Raw genomic sequence first — 14,639 nt, 5'->3', positions numbered from 1 at the left:
CGCTTACTCCGAAGTAAGCTCGCCTTAACACGTCTTGCATACCGGCTCCTTCCCTTGCGCGCTTCCTCGGGAGCAAGCCCCGTTTGCAGCCAGCCAGCCACCGGATCGCACCGGGTTGGCTGGCTTTCCCCTGCTCCGGATTGCCGCCACTTCACGCGCAAGTTCCGGAGGCGGGGAGGGGGAGATGATTTTGGAGGTGCCCGGGGGGGTGCGCGCAGTCTCCCCTCCCTCCCCCCTCTCCTCCCCTCCCCCCTCGCTTCCTCGGCTGGTCACATGGGGGGTGGGGCGCGCGCGGGTGGGGGGGGGAGTTTAAAAGAGCGTCTCCCTCGCTCCGCTTCTCTCTCGTTCTCGCTCTCTTCGCAGCCGGTGCAGGGAAGCAGTGCCGCCGCCGGGCGAGCCGAAGCTCCGCCAGGGGCACCGACCACGCCGGGCAGCCGAAGCCGCCGGGCAGCGCTGGCTTGCCGGGAGCCCCGCGGCGGAGGGGGGCGCAGGGCGCGCGCGGTGAGTGGGGCGCCCAGATTGGGCAGCGAGGTGTTGGGGGGATTTTTTTTGGGGGGTGGGGGCGGGCGGAATATGAACACCGACCTCTTCGCGGCGTGTGCAATTGGGGGGGGGGAGTGTAAGAAATATATTTGCATCGGCTTGCATGCAGTGCTAGATACATTATTTTTTGGAGAGCTTGCACATTGGTTCGTGCGTAAAGCTTGATACTGTATTTGGGGATGCCTCCCTCCTGCTTGGTCGCCTCTCCTTCTCTTTCGCCCCCCCCCGCGCTGCTTTCCTCTTGCTATGGAAACTTTTCTTCCCGGCGCGCGGAGGGGCTCCCCACCCCGGCTCCCCCTCTCCTGGCGCGGACCCCGAAAAAAGGACGTTCAGAAGGGAGCGAAGCGGGAGGGGGGGTCGCTTCTTCGCGGCCCTGCAGAGGGAGGAGGTGGGTTGGGAGCGCGCCTCCAGGGCTTAGATGTGGGGGAAAGAGAGATGCCCCCCCACTTTGCTCCGGCCAGACAGCTGAGCGGGGCTTCGCTTCTCTCTTTCCTCTCCCGCTCCCCCCACCCGCAAGCACGGGAGCTCTTAGCCGGCGCCGATTGATCGAGCCGGAGCGGAAATGCTCCTCCTTCGGCTTTTTCTCCCCCCCCCCCCCACGCCCGCTTTTCCTCTTTCTTCCTCCCTTCTCGGATCCTGCTTTCTCTCCCCCCCCCCCACCGCACCCGGTTTTCGCCCCGGCGACTCTGGAGAGAGCAGCAGCTGAGCTGGGCGCGCCTCGGAGCCGCGAGCGGGCAGCTTATTGTGCGTCCTGGGGTGGGTGGGGGTCCCTGCCTTTGAAATCGGAGTGCTGGTGGAGGGAGGGGGGAGGCATCTGCTCTAGGGTCTGGACGGGGGGGGGCAGCAACAGGTTCGTGTCCTGCCCGCCCCCGCCCCAATTGTTCCCTTCAATCTCGTGGGCTGCTTGGTATTTTGCAACTTCTGAGCTGGGAAGCGTCGCGGGTGGGGGGATTTTGAGCGACCCTGAATTTCTCGGAAAAGGATGCAGTTCAGCACCCGGAAAGGAGTAGCTGTGAAAGAGCGTTCTTTTAAAAGTCATCCTCTCCCGACCCCTGCCCCCCCCCCATATTTTTTTAACTCTGTGGGGCATGGAGTGCTTTTATGGGGCTAATGGCATTGATCGCAGGGAAATCTTAAAAGTGGGGATAAGGCTGACTGTCTTCTTGCACCCCCCATCAATTACATGGGTCTTTCCCCAACTCCTAGAAACCACCCCTCCCTTGATGATATTGTAAGAAAATAATTACACAAGTGTCTGGCACCCTCACTTAAAAACAAAAGTTACAGTATATGGAAAGAAAAACCTGGTTTCCATACTAGGTGCCCTCAATCCATAAAAAAAGTCCATGTATTTGCCCTCCTCGCCCTCCACTTACAAGCCCTGAAGTCTCCATTTCTGCAAACACTCTGGGTAAAATTTGCAAATCCCTTGCTTGTTTGTGCAGGTCTGCTTTTCTCCATCTCTCGGTCCCTGTTCCCCCAAAAGAGAGACTCTTCAATAAGGACATAAACATATTTTTTGGGGGGGGAATGTCTTGCTAAGCAAGCCCCTCTCCATAGATATTGGGAGGGATGGGGCCAAATGCAGGGGCAGATGTTAGGAAGAGGGGGTAGCCATATGGAATCCCTCAGCATGTCAAAAGTGTGCCCCCCATACCTTGTATCCTCCCCTCCATGGGATTTTGCAAGTGCCAAACACTGGGGTGCACCAAGGAGCCTTGAGATCTCTGCACGAGTTTAACCTGCTCCTTTTCCCTCTGTCATGAGTTTTTTAAAAATCCTGCATGGTCTTTCTCGTATTGGGAGGTTGTGCTGCTGCTTGTCCAATGGCGCCTTTTGCATTTGAGCCGTTGTTCCGTTGGGTGACTGGGCCCTGCTTTCTCCTGGTTGCCCTCTGGGGCAAACCTGGAGTTTGGAGACAGAGGGGTGTGTGTGTGTGTGTGAATCCGTTGAAATATGGCATCCTGATGTTCCAGTGAGTTGCCTTGAAACCCGGTGGTGGTTCCTTTTCGCAGCAACTTTTGGGGAGCAGAAGCAGTTGTGCATACGGACAGCAGTTGTGCATACGGAACTGGATTTCATCTGCCTGCCTCTCTCCAAACTCTCTTGAAACTGCACTCTCCTCCAACTTGCCAGGGTGTGTGGGAGAGAATCTGAGCCTCACTGCAAAGGAGGCTGCCTTCTGATGGGAATTGTTTCGACTGCTTTTGATGTTGTACAGTATTGTTGCAGCCAGCCCGGGCCAGGGATCTTAGGGCGAAGGGGCCAGGGCCAAGAAATCCAATAGATAGATAAATGCATTTGTAAGTGATGTGCAGAGATTTAGGGATTTGGTTGACCTCTGGTCGACCACTATGTCTTCTTGTTGCTGCTCTGATATTTCCTTCTCCTTTCCTGCAAAAATGTTCGGGGATACCTTGCCTTGTGCCTCAGTTTTCTCTCTGTGCCGCTGCTCCCAGCTTCACTGTTACATCTCCAGTTTGCTCCTGTTGCCGTTGTGTTCGCAAGTGCATTTCTCTACAGTCCCTGCTCCAATGTTTCTGCCAGCGGCTGTGATTTGTGTGTTGCATGCTCGAGGTCTGTGAGAGAGAGAACAGGACAGGGAATGATTTGTCTGAAGAGCAAACATCTTGCCTTATAAATTGCAATGGCTGTTGTTTTTTTAAAAAAAATAGCCTGAGATGTTGCTACTTGCATTGAAATGAGGGCTCATCGGGGTTCAGTTTTCAATGTGCTTGCTAACTTTGCGAGGAACTATTGGGTACCTGTTCTTCCTCGTGGTCTTTGATGGCTGGTTCTAAAGGGTTAAATTCCCAAGGAGAAATACGCTGGATAACTCTGGATCTGCCTTCTCCAAGCGGAAAGCTTTTGCCAGCCTAATACAGTCAGCCGTGGCAAAGTTTTGGAAGGAGCTGTAGTCCGGCAAGTAAGACTTCTGGCGCTAGAAAATTGGTTAATCCAATGGCTTCTTGAATCTCAAATATTTTTGGAGTTTGCGTGTGGATTCCTTGCTGGGCATGGTTTTCCCCCAGCGGTTTGTGCCCATCCTTAATAGCAGGGTGTTGACCATAAGCCATGAAAGGACATTGCTAGCTCTGCCAACGTCTTGCAGCCAGAATGCCTGGGCCACACACAGGCCCTTGTGTCTTTCTCCTGTTTTACAGTTGACAACGGGTGTCACGAAGACCTGGCGGGCTGTATCTTCAAATGCATCTCCCTGGGCGATTATTTTCTCAACTGTAGCAACTGCCTTTGTAACAGCAAGAGCCGTTCATGTGTTGGGTGCTGCGAGCCTCACTTTGAGTTGCTTTCAGCACATCCTGCTGTTCATAACGTTGCAAAAACAGCCCCCGAGATGTTGAGCCATATGCTGTTCCCGGAAAGTCTTTTTTCTTTTCAAGGGTGGCCTGGCGACCTCGGAGGTGGCACCCGATAATCCCTCGCCATGCTTGCTCTCTCCCACTTTCCTCAAAGAGAAAGAGAGAGTTGGTTGCAACAACCGTGCTTCCTAAGGAGTCTTGACAGCACGATGGCAGTGTAGCGTGTTGAAAAACCAAAAGATGAATTGACTGAAATGTGTGGGTTTTTTTTCCTTTTTGATGTAGCGTATTTGGAGAGGGTGTGTGTGTGTTCACAGTTGCATCTGCTTCTTTCGGTGGATTTTCCCTTCCTGAGCCTTTGAGTAGCAAGGAACTCCCCCAAATCCCAGAATTTTCAAAGGCTGGCATGTGCTCCCTGTGCCTGGTAAAGAACCATGTTGGCTAATAAAAAGCTTTCCAGAATATCCTGCTTGTCTGGGGCAGATGGCAGAAGCCCCACTCAGATGAAGCGGTTTCATTCTTTCTCTGCCATGGGGGAATGACTCTTACAACTTAGGAGAAACAGGAACCCTGTGACCAACTCAGGGCTTTGCATATTGAGGGGAACTTGTTCCTGGATCCTTCATTTGAAAACAAATGCTCAGGACTTGATGAGTAATCTGCTGGTGTGTACAGACACCTAAGCCCTTGTAGCTGAATTTTGCTTGGGAAGCCTCATAAATGTTTTCAGTGTGTGCGAGAGAGAAAGAGTATTGCTTGTTTGGAAGCCGATCTTTAATTTGTGTTGCTTAGCTTGAAACTGCTGAGAAAACGGTTGCATTTGCTGCTTATGTTTTCCTTATGTAATACAAAGTCAATTTAAATCGCAGGCTGAGATGGCATGTAATGAGATAGTCATCTGCTACTCTACAAGAGAGAGAGCTTGTGACCAGCTGCAAGGGCATGATCCACTAGGAATATTGCCAAAGTGAGGCCTGCTGAAACAGAGTTTTGCTCATTCACAACTCCCATTCAATGCTTAAATTTTTATTCCCCATTTTCGTTGTCCAGCAACTAACTTTCGCAAGGGGCCTTGCTTGGGCTGGAGACATTCCAGCAGATGGTGCCTTGAGAGGATGTGCTGACCATCAAAATGTGACTATCTTTTCTTAAAATGGTGTGTACCGTTAAAAGTTTTCTCATGCAGTATTACATTTAGTTTGTGAATCAGTTTTTATGTTGGCGTTGTTTTTGTATTCAGTTTTGGAAAAGTTACATTAAAAAAAGTTTTTTAAACACTGGGCTTGTTTGTTTTTAAGCAAATCTAACTGGGGTGCACAGTCCTCTGGGCAGTTCTCTTGCGCAATTGCCATTTGCAACAGATGGGAGCGATCCCTGTTTTTTGTGTGTCCCAGAGTCTTCATTTCATGGGTGGTTCCTTCTGTGCTTTGTGAAAGGAGCTGCTTCATAGGTACGTCTCTCGCTGGAACAGTTTCCCCCATGTGCTTAAATGAGAGTGGAAAAGCTTGACGCTTGCAGAGTTTTGCATTCCCTGTGGAGCCCCTGGAGCATGGCCCCAAATAGACAACAAATAAGTCACTCAAGGAACATTTAAACGTAAATTATTGCTCATGAATAAAACAAAATTTGAGCAATTAAGGAGTCCCAGAATGTTGTGTACTGATCACATGAATTTTGAATTAATGGAGAAGTGAGTTGCTGCTACAGTGCTCCATTAATAACGTTGAAAATGCTGACAGGCTTTGTTTTAAACAACCCTGTGAGGTAGGTCAGTGCCCCTTTTGCAGAAGGGGAAAATTGAGGGTTTTCTAGTAATGTGAGTCCATGACACAGGCAGGACACAAATACAGACCGAAGGGCAATGGGTTTGGCGTTTGTCCCAGTTCATGTATTTGTAGGAAACTGGTTACATCAGTGCAGCTCCCAGCCTGGAGGAAGAACACCTGCTTTGAATGCAGAAGGTCCCAGTATCCTGGGCAGCTTCTACAGCTAAGAGACTTTGGTATCAGGTGATGGGAAAGACCTGTTTGCTGGAGACTTTGCAGAACAACTGTTAGCCACAAGGACCTCCCCATGATACGTGGTCCCAGGGGCTTGGCCACTCTGTAGAAAATTGTGCCAAGCAGGAATATCCTTATTTCACCTATTTAAAGAGCAACTGCTAAGAAGCAACATGGTTCCCTCATCCCATCTGATTCCCAAATGGGTTGCAATTGCCTCAGCTACATGCACGACTCTTGATATGAACCCTGGGATGGGGGTTAAGAAGTTGGACATGTCAATTTCCCCTCCACCTGTATCTCTGCAAAAGTTGCTTGTGTAGGAGAGAGTAACCTTTGTGTGACTCGCGTTGCAGTCACCGTGACATCTGAGTCACTGACCACCTGACATCAGTTGCCCAGGGACTTTGCTTTGAAGGGAACGTGGGTGCTGGGGAGTCTTGTGGAAATAACTTGTGATGTGTGAAGAAGCCGTGAGTGTTAGTGGTTATCCTCCTTTACGCACCGGTTGCTGGTGTGTGTTGAATTTGTACTGGTTTCTGGTGGTGCTTGCTTGACAGGGATAACAGCTGTTTTGGCTGGGTAGACTCCATCTTCTCTGCTTTGTGTAGTTTTGCTAACATGTCCAGATTTTTCTCCATTTTGTGGGTGTCAGCTAACACAAGCGTACAGGTGAGAAAGTGTGCTCTGGCCAGCAAAAGACGTTCCCAGCAAAGCATCTCTCAGGGCTTCCTTGTCCACTCTGAGAGGGTGTCTGAGTCCTTTTGATTTTCATGGGTTTTGATGAAAAGTCTCAGAAAATCCACCATCCCTTTATTCTTTCTTTCATTCCAGTCTCCTTACTTATTTGATCATTTAGTTAAAGCAAGTCTTAAAAGATCTGGGGATCCTGAGGTCAGGGTCCTGGGAGACAGGAAAGGCATTTGAAACCCCCACCTCAGTTTTAGGAGAAAGTTTAACAGAGAATTTTTATTTCTGTAACAGAAGTTCATTTATCGTACTGTTCTATTTCAAACAATTCTTTAAAAAGTACCAGAATGCAACTAGGAAACCACTCAAGCACTGAATGACTGACTTGGAAGAATGTATTGCTGGGTTTCTTCGCTAGCCCTTCAGGTTTGTTTATGAAACAGTATTTTTATAAAAGTGTAACTTGTTTGCTGGATAAAAAGTATCCTATTTTTAGCTGCAATTCCTGCATTGCAGAGGGTTGGACTAGAGGACCCTAGGGTTCCCTTCCAACCTTACTACAGTGGTCCCTTGGTCCTCAAACGTAATCCGTTCCGGAAGTCCGTTCCAAAACCAAAGCGTTCCAAAACCAAGGGGGCCTTTCCCATAGAAAGTAATGCAAAATGGATTAATCCGTTCCAGACTTTTTAAAACAACCCCTAATACAGCAATGTAACATGATTTTTACTATCTAACGAGACCATTGATCCATAAAATGAAAGCCATAAACAATGTACTGCAGTCATACAATCAGCCAATCAATCGGTAGCTGAACTGGGCTCCACACAGTCGCAAAAACAAAACAGAAAGAGCCGCAAAGACAAAAATGCAAAAACAAAATAGCAAAAACAGACAGACCTCAGCGTAACACTCAAATCGGAAGCGTAACACTCAAAACGGAGCACGTACGGCTTCCGAAAAATGTTCGCAAACCAGAACACTTACTTCTGGGTTTGCAGTGTTTGGGTTCCAAGTTGTTTGAGTACCAAGGCGTTTGAGAACCAAGGTACCACTGTATTCTCTGGTTTGCCCACAGTGGCAGGCTGATGCCAAGCGCCCACTCTTTGACTGGCACAAGCTGCCTGGTGTTTGGGAATGAGGCCATTTTCTCCACTCGCTGGGCCTTTGGACGTTTTCTTTTGTGGTCTGTGGGCATGCAGATCTTCGGGTGGTGGGACCTGGCACCTCTTGGCACTAACATGGAGCCCAGCCTTGCCATTTGCATGCCTGCCAGTGTTCGCTGTTTGTGTGCGCTGTTCACCGCATCGTACTTGACAATCTGCAGGTTGCAGAGAGGCAATCCCACCTCTGTGGAAGACAGAACTGTGCTGAGTGCTGCCTTCTTCCTCTTCCCTTCTGACCTGTGTGAGAGAGGTGGAACTGTAGAAATGTTGGAGTGCTTTTGGAGTCTCAGGATTTGCATTATTGCCCTGGCACAAATGCCTTTTGCAACCAGGCCTGGTGGCTCTCTCTGTGTGTCTTGTGTTCTTGTGTGAAAAAAAATGTGGGGAGAGAACATAATCAGCACAGTGGCTTCTGAATTTTGGAAGCTAAGCCTTTTATAAGGCTTTGCAGCTCCTCTTCATCCCCCCCCCCCGATTCCTGGCTCCTATGTTCAGTAGATGTGTTTTGGTTCAGGCAACCCAGCTCCAACAGGAAGCCTTCATTTGAGAAGCAAGGCTGTAATTCTGTCGGCTGCCGGTAGGCGGCAGAAGGCTTGCTGGAATTATTTGGGAAGATTTGTATGTGCATCTGTGTTTGGAGGTGGGTTGGAGGCTCTCTTATTTTCTGCTGCTGTTGGGAAGAAAATGTGCATCAGGACTCAGGTCCTGCGAGCAGGAAACTTTGGCGCTGGCCAAGTGAGATTTTTGAGGCAGGAGAGAGAATCTCCTCCTAGAGTTGATGTTATAGGAATTCTAAGGTCTTATATATCCATAAAATAAATGTTCATAAATGTACAAGGCAAACATGTACATAAGTCTGTAAGCCACGTTTCTGAAATAGTACAGGAGAACAATCCTGAAGCCATTTTGACTCTCCCAAATGGACCTCAGATATTTCTCTGCAAGGAGGAAGGAAAAGGGGAAAGCTTTCCAATGGTCTTTGGACTGTAGGGGCTGCTTACACCTCCCTTTTCAAATACAGTCTGGCAAGTATCTGTTATGCTGAGCACACACTCAATATGTGTAAGAGATTCATGAACTAAGGATTTACCATCTCTAAGGAATGGCCAGGCTACCCAGAAAAGACAATCAGATAAGGCCTTATCAGGTATCCTGGCAGACAGGAGAGAAGCAACACTCTCAAATTTCTGCTGGGGACCACCTCTTTCTGTGATGTATGTTTGATATTTTTGGGGGTGGTCTTGAGCTACAGGGGAGGCAATTTCAAAAGTCTGTATAAGAGCTTGCACACCTTTGTTCTGGGTTCCTCTCCTCTCTCTCCCTGTGTGTGGGGAGTGTGGGAACCTTGTTGCAAGAGTTTAATAAAGATCATTCTTACTAGCTGCTTTGCTTCTCAATATTCTCTGGTTGGCCTCTGTTATTGTCTCCTACCGATAGAGAACCTACATAAGGACTCTATACTGGCTCTTGGAAAGGAGCAGTTTTTTCTTATAACATTGATTTTGCAGAGAGTCTCATGAACCCAGGACTTTGTGCATCTTAAAGTTGTGGAGCAGAGAGATTGTATGGAGCCACACGGTGTTTGCACAGGTCTGCAGTGACACTTCCATGCCTTGACTTGTAAGGGAAGCCTTGCAAGTTCAACGGCTGCTAATGCAACAAACATGAATGGGAAAAATCTTACTTTTAACTGTCAGATTCTTTCCCAGCTTTTTTCAAAGATCAGTCCTTTTTTCCTTTAAAGGTCTACTCTGTTTCCTGCAGAACTTTCCTTACACAAACGTATTTATATCCCACCCTTCTAATGTGAAAGTGTTGCTTAGGGTGGCTTGCCGCATTTAAAAATAGCTATTTCACAAAAATAAAAATATAAAACAATTAAGGGAGGCTGGATCCAGCCGTTAAAACCAAACAGGAGACGACTGTATCTCTCCTGCCCAGTGAATGCCTGTCAGAATAAAACTGCCTTGACGTGCTGATGAAAGACATCAGAGCCCAAGGGGCAGCCAGACTTCGTGGGGCAAGACATTAGCTAGTCTTCCAAGGAGTTATTTTCGAAAAAAGGAGAGAGATAATTTAATTGCTTAATTAGACTAATTGCCCTTGAACTCCATGCAATGCACTGAATCTTTGGGGGCAGCTGGAGAGGGGCTTCAGGGCATTTCCACGCAGCCTTGTCTTCCCCTTGTCTAATGATTGGCATTGAAGAAGAAGAAGAGCGCTCTGGACCAGAACAATGGCCCATCTAGTCCAGCTTCCTCTTCTCTCAGAGGCTGACCAGGTGCCAGGGGGGAAACAAGTGAGCAGGATTCAAACACAAGAGCAACAATCCCCATTCCCGTGGTTTCCAACAACTGGTATTCAGAGGGATTGCTGTGGAGGCAGAGCAGAGCCATTGTGGCTAGGAGCCATCAGTAGTCCTCTCCTCCTGAATTGTTCCAGTTCTCTTCTAAAGCTCTACAGGTTGGTGGCCATCACTTCCTCCTGTGGCTTTTGTGAACTATGAAGGACTTTCTTTTATCTATCCTGTATCTTCCAACCTTCAACTTTATGGGATGTCTCCTTCCTCCATGCCATGCATAGTTTTATGAACTTCCATACACCACCTCTTCTCTAAGCTAAAAAGTCCAGATGGTGGAAATCTCAGGTGCCATCCTTGTGCCCAGGCACTTGGTCTCAGGTGGTCAAGCCAAGTGCAATAATAATAATAATAATAATAATAATAATAATAATAATAATAATAATACCCCGCCCGTCTGGCTGGGTTTCCCCAGCCACTCTGGGCGGCTTCCAACAGAATATTAAAATACAATCTATTAAACATTAAAAGCTTCCCTAAACAGGGCTGCCTTCAGATGTCTTCTAAAGTCTGGTGGTTGTTTTTCTCTTTGACATCTGGTGGGAGGGAGTTCCACAAGGTGGGCACCACCACCAAGAAGGCCCTCTGCCTGGTTCCCTGTAACTTGGATTCTCACAATGAGGGAACTGCCCAAAGGCCTTCGGCATTGGCAAAATGCACCTGGCTAATTTCAAGAACGGACAATGGCCATCTATCGCAATCCCTGCAGTGTAGGAATCACAGCAAAGTCATTCCTGACAGATGGCCATTCAACGTCTGTTTTCAGACCCCCAGTGAAGGAGAGCCCACCACCTTCTGAGGGAGTCCACTCCGCTGTCAAAGAACTCTTAACCGCCAGTCAGTTTTTCCTGTCGTTTTGTCAGAATCTCCTTTCTTGTCATTTGAAATCATTGCTTCAGGTCCTCCGCTCTGGAGCTGTGGAAAGCAAGCTTGTGCATGGTAAAAGGTAAAGGGACCCCTGACCGTTAGGTCCAGTCATGGACGTCTCTGGTTGCGACGCTCATCTCGCTTTACTGGCCGAGGGAGCCGGCGTACAGCTTCCGGGTCATGTAGCCAGCATGACTAAGCTGCTTCTGGCGAACCAGAGCAGCACACGGAAACGCCGTTTACCTTCCCGCCAGAGTGGTACCTATTTATCTACTTGCATTTTGATGTGCTTTTGAACTGCTAGGTTGGCAGGAGCAGGGACAGAGCAACGGGAGCTCACCCCGTCGCAGGGATTCGAACCGCCAACCTTCTGATCTGCAAGCCCTAGGCTCCGTGGTTTAACCCACAGTGTGGTAGCCGTGTTCAAAGCCTCTGTTTTCTCATATCCAGGCTAAGCATACCCAAGTATGAAGCAGCCTCTCCCCTATCTCTGCCCTCCAAGTCCCAGAACTTTCCATGTGCTCTTGCACACCTCCCATTAACTTCAGTGGAGCGTGCGTATGACAAGAACAGCTACATGCTGGAATGTGCCCTGAAACTGTTTCTTTCTGCCTATATCACCCCGTTACTGTCTCCGAATGCGCCTGTATTCTGGGAGGATGTGGACACCCGCTGTGTATTAGTATTCTCTCTGCTCCCTCTTCCTGCTCTTCCCATTGTTTCCAGGAAGAGAGAGCTGGAGACAGATGGGGAGAGAAACACTGTGTTTAAATAACAGTTTGGGGTCAGTTTCAATATTTATTTTTCGTGAGTTTGGATGCCGGCTAGCGTCTCTTTTTATTTGTTAATATTGTTCCCTCTCTTCTCCTCCTCCTCCCCTTTTTTTCCTCTGGCTGCTTGTTTGGCTACACTTCCTTTTATTGGCAGAGCCTGCGGCCCATCCTTGCATCGCGTTCGGCGAGAGCAGATGTTGGGGTTTTCCCCCCAGCTGCATTTCTGAATTAGTTTGGCTTTCAAATATTGTGCATTCTGAGGCATTGGGTCCTTTGCACACTCTAGCTACTGCACCCCCTCCCTACCTGGACAGATAATAATAATACCGGTAATTATTATTATTATTATTTATTTATATCCCGCCCTCCCCAGCCAAAGCCTGGCTCAGAGCGGCTAGCAACAATAAAGGTAACACAACATTCTAAAATCGATTCATTTTAAAATTCAGAATCAAATTAATGGCAACCATTGGGCTAGAGTTCTATGAGGATTACCAAAGGAGGGGGTCAGACTGTGCCTTGGCCAAAGGCCTGGTGGAGCAGCTCTGTCTTGCAGGCCCTGCGGAAAGATGTCAAGTCCTGCAGGGCCCTAGTCTCTTGTGACAGAGTGTTCCACCAAGTCGGGGCCAGTGCTGAAAAGGCCCTGGCCCTAGTTGAGACCAATCTAACCACCTTGAGGCTGGGGACCTTCAAGATGTTTTTATTTGAAGACCATAAGTTTCTCTGTGGGACATACCAGGAGAGGCGGTCCCGTAGGTACGAGGGTCCAAGGCCGTATAGGGCTTTAAAGGTTAAAACCAGCACCTTGAACCTGATCCTGTACTCCAGAAGAGCTTATTTGTTGCATTTATACCCCATTTTTTCTCACAAGGAGCACATGGTTCACCCCCTCCTCAGTTAATCCCTGCAACGACCCTGCGAGGGAGGTGAAGAGGCTGCGAGTGACTCACCCTGTGAGCTTCGTGAAGGAGTGGGGATTTGTACCCTGGTCTCTCACAGGTCTTAGTCCGACACTCTCACCACTACACCCCACTGCCTTCCCGGAGTTCTTCTGTCATGGGGCAGCAATATACAGTCGTACTTTTGGAAGTCGAATGGAATCTGTTCTGGAAGCCTATTGTGCTACTCCTGTGGGTTACCCGAGAGGCGAGGTCCAAGTCCGGTCCATGGTCAAAGGTGCAACGTGGAGGCTGTCCGTAGTAGCTGAATCTGGGTGCAGGGCAAGGAGTTGGGTGAAGTCAGGAACGGGCATGCAAGCAGGGAGCCAGGGCGGGTCAGGAGCTCAGACAGGAAAGCAGGACAGGGTTCAGGCAGGAACTGGCAACCAACAAAGTTGCTCCCACAACTTGGGACTGGGGCTGGCTGGCTTTTATCTGCCCCGAGGCATAGGGCGGCCCCGATCATCTGGTGACTCGCCTCTCCTGGCCTGGAGATGAGCCCTCCTCCTGCGGGAACTTAGTTCCCTCCGCCTCTCTGCCCTGAGCCTCTGCAGCTCAGGAGAGGCTGGAGGGTGACCGGACCCAGAGGCAACCTCAGCTTCCTCTGACGGGGCTGAGAGTGGAGCACCTGCAGGCAATGGGTCCTCCATCACCTCAGGAACCAGAGCAGACTCAGCTGGTGCCTGCACCTGAGGATCCGGCACAGGTGAGGACCCTTCAGGCTCAGGCCCCAGCCCCGGCTCAGCTGGTTCTGGAGGCGGGGACTCCTGTGCAGGCTGGGATTTCTCATGTTCAGCATCCGAGTCTGAATCCAAAGCCATCACACCTATTCAACTTCCAAAACGTTCAGAAACCAGAGCGTGGCTTCTGATTGGCTGCAGAAAGCTCCTGTGGCCAATCGGAAGCCCCACTAGACATTCGGCTTCCAAAAATAGTTCATAAACTGGAACAGTCACTTCCAGATTTGTGGCGTTTGGGAGCCAAAACGTCTGAGAACTAAGCTGTTCAAAAACCAAGGTGCAACTGTAAATAAGTAGGTAAATAAATAGGGGCAAAGCAAAATGTCAGCAAGAGAAGGATCTGAAATATTTTCCTTGAAGCTTGAATTTGCTTTATTCCATATTGTTTTATATTTGATTTTTTAATGTCTTGTAAAGCGCTTTGATATGTTTTTTAAAAAAATATAAAGTGGTATAGAAATGAAGTGAAATGAATAATAATAATAAAAATTCTCACTGTAAAACAAAAGTGCCTAGGCATTCTGTTGTGGCGACTGTGACCTGGGTTCAAGGTGCCATTTGGAGATTATCTTAGATACCTGCGTTTCTCGCACTGGTCCCTAAGACAAGTGTGGGACTGGGGCAGTGATTTGAATTTTCTGGAGAAAAACCCAGTAAATTTTCTATTGCCTTAAACAGAGGGAAGTTTGATTTACCATTTATGTATGTTCAACAGGCTTTATAGTTTTATTGGCCAAGCATGTGCCATGTTAATTTTACATATTTTATAATTATCTCCAGAAAAATTCCAGTAACCAAAAGACTGTTTTGGGGGGCAGGGGGTGATGAAGTGTCCTTAGTGTGGCTTAAATGATCCATATTCAAGCAAATTTGGAGCTTTCCTTTGAAATTTATTTTTATTGGAATACTTGTAGATATTTACAAGCTGTGATAGCGCAACAGCATGCATTTTCCTTGCTGTGTTTAAGTTTTAAGAAGAACGAAGGAACGAAGGACGGCTTTAACATACTAATTTTAACACGGCTGGCCCTGAAGAACTGTGCTCATCAATATGTAGTTCCTGGGGAGACGTCTCCTGGAATAAGAGTTAATTGTGGCTAGATTTGACTTGTTACCCACACCAGTTGCCCAATTTGACTGGTATTCAGCATGTTATTAATAATTTTCATGAATCAATGTATTTCTAAGAAAGGGAAGATTTCTGCAGAAAAACCACCTGGAGCATTTTTTTGCAAAATGTCAGCAC

The 14,639-nt window shown here is 48.3% G+C and overlaps 1 protein-coding gene across 1 annotated transcript in view; it reads left to right on the top strand.

Moving 5' to 3' along the window:
• The first annotated feature begins 303 nt into the window (after positions 1–303).
• CNTFR (ciliary neurotrophic factor receptor) overlaps positions 304–14,639 on the top strand; it is a 428,103-nt gene continuing 413,767 nt past the window's right edge. The window contains exon 1 of the mRNA XM_083575841.1: positions 304–501. The gene's annotated coding sequence lies outside the window, so the exon portion shown is untranslated. The remainder of the gene's footprint in view (positions 502–14,639) is intronic.

Source organism: Podarcis filfolensis (assembly GCF_964270895.1).
Source record: "Podarcis filfolensis genome assembly, chromosome: 11".
NCBI lineage: Eukaryota > Metazoa > Chordata > Lepidosauria > Squamata > Lacertidae > Podarcis > Podarcis filfolensis.
This window is presented reverse-complemented; position numbering and strand designations above follow the sequence as displayed.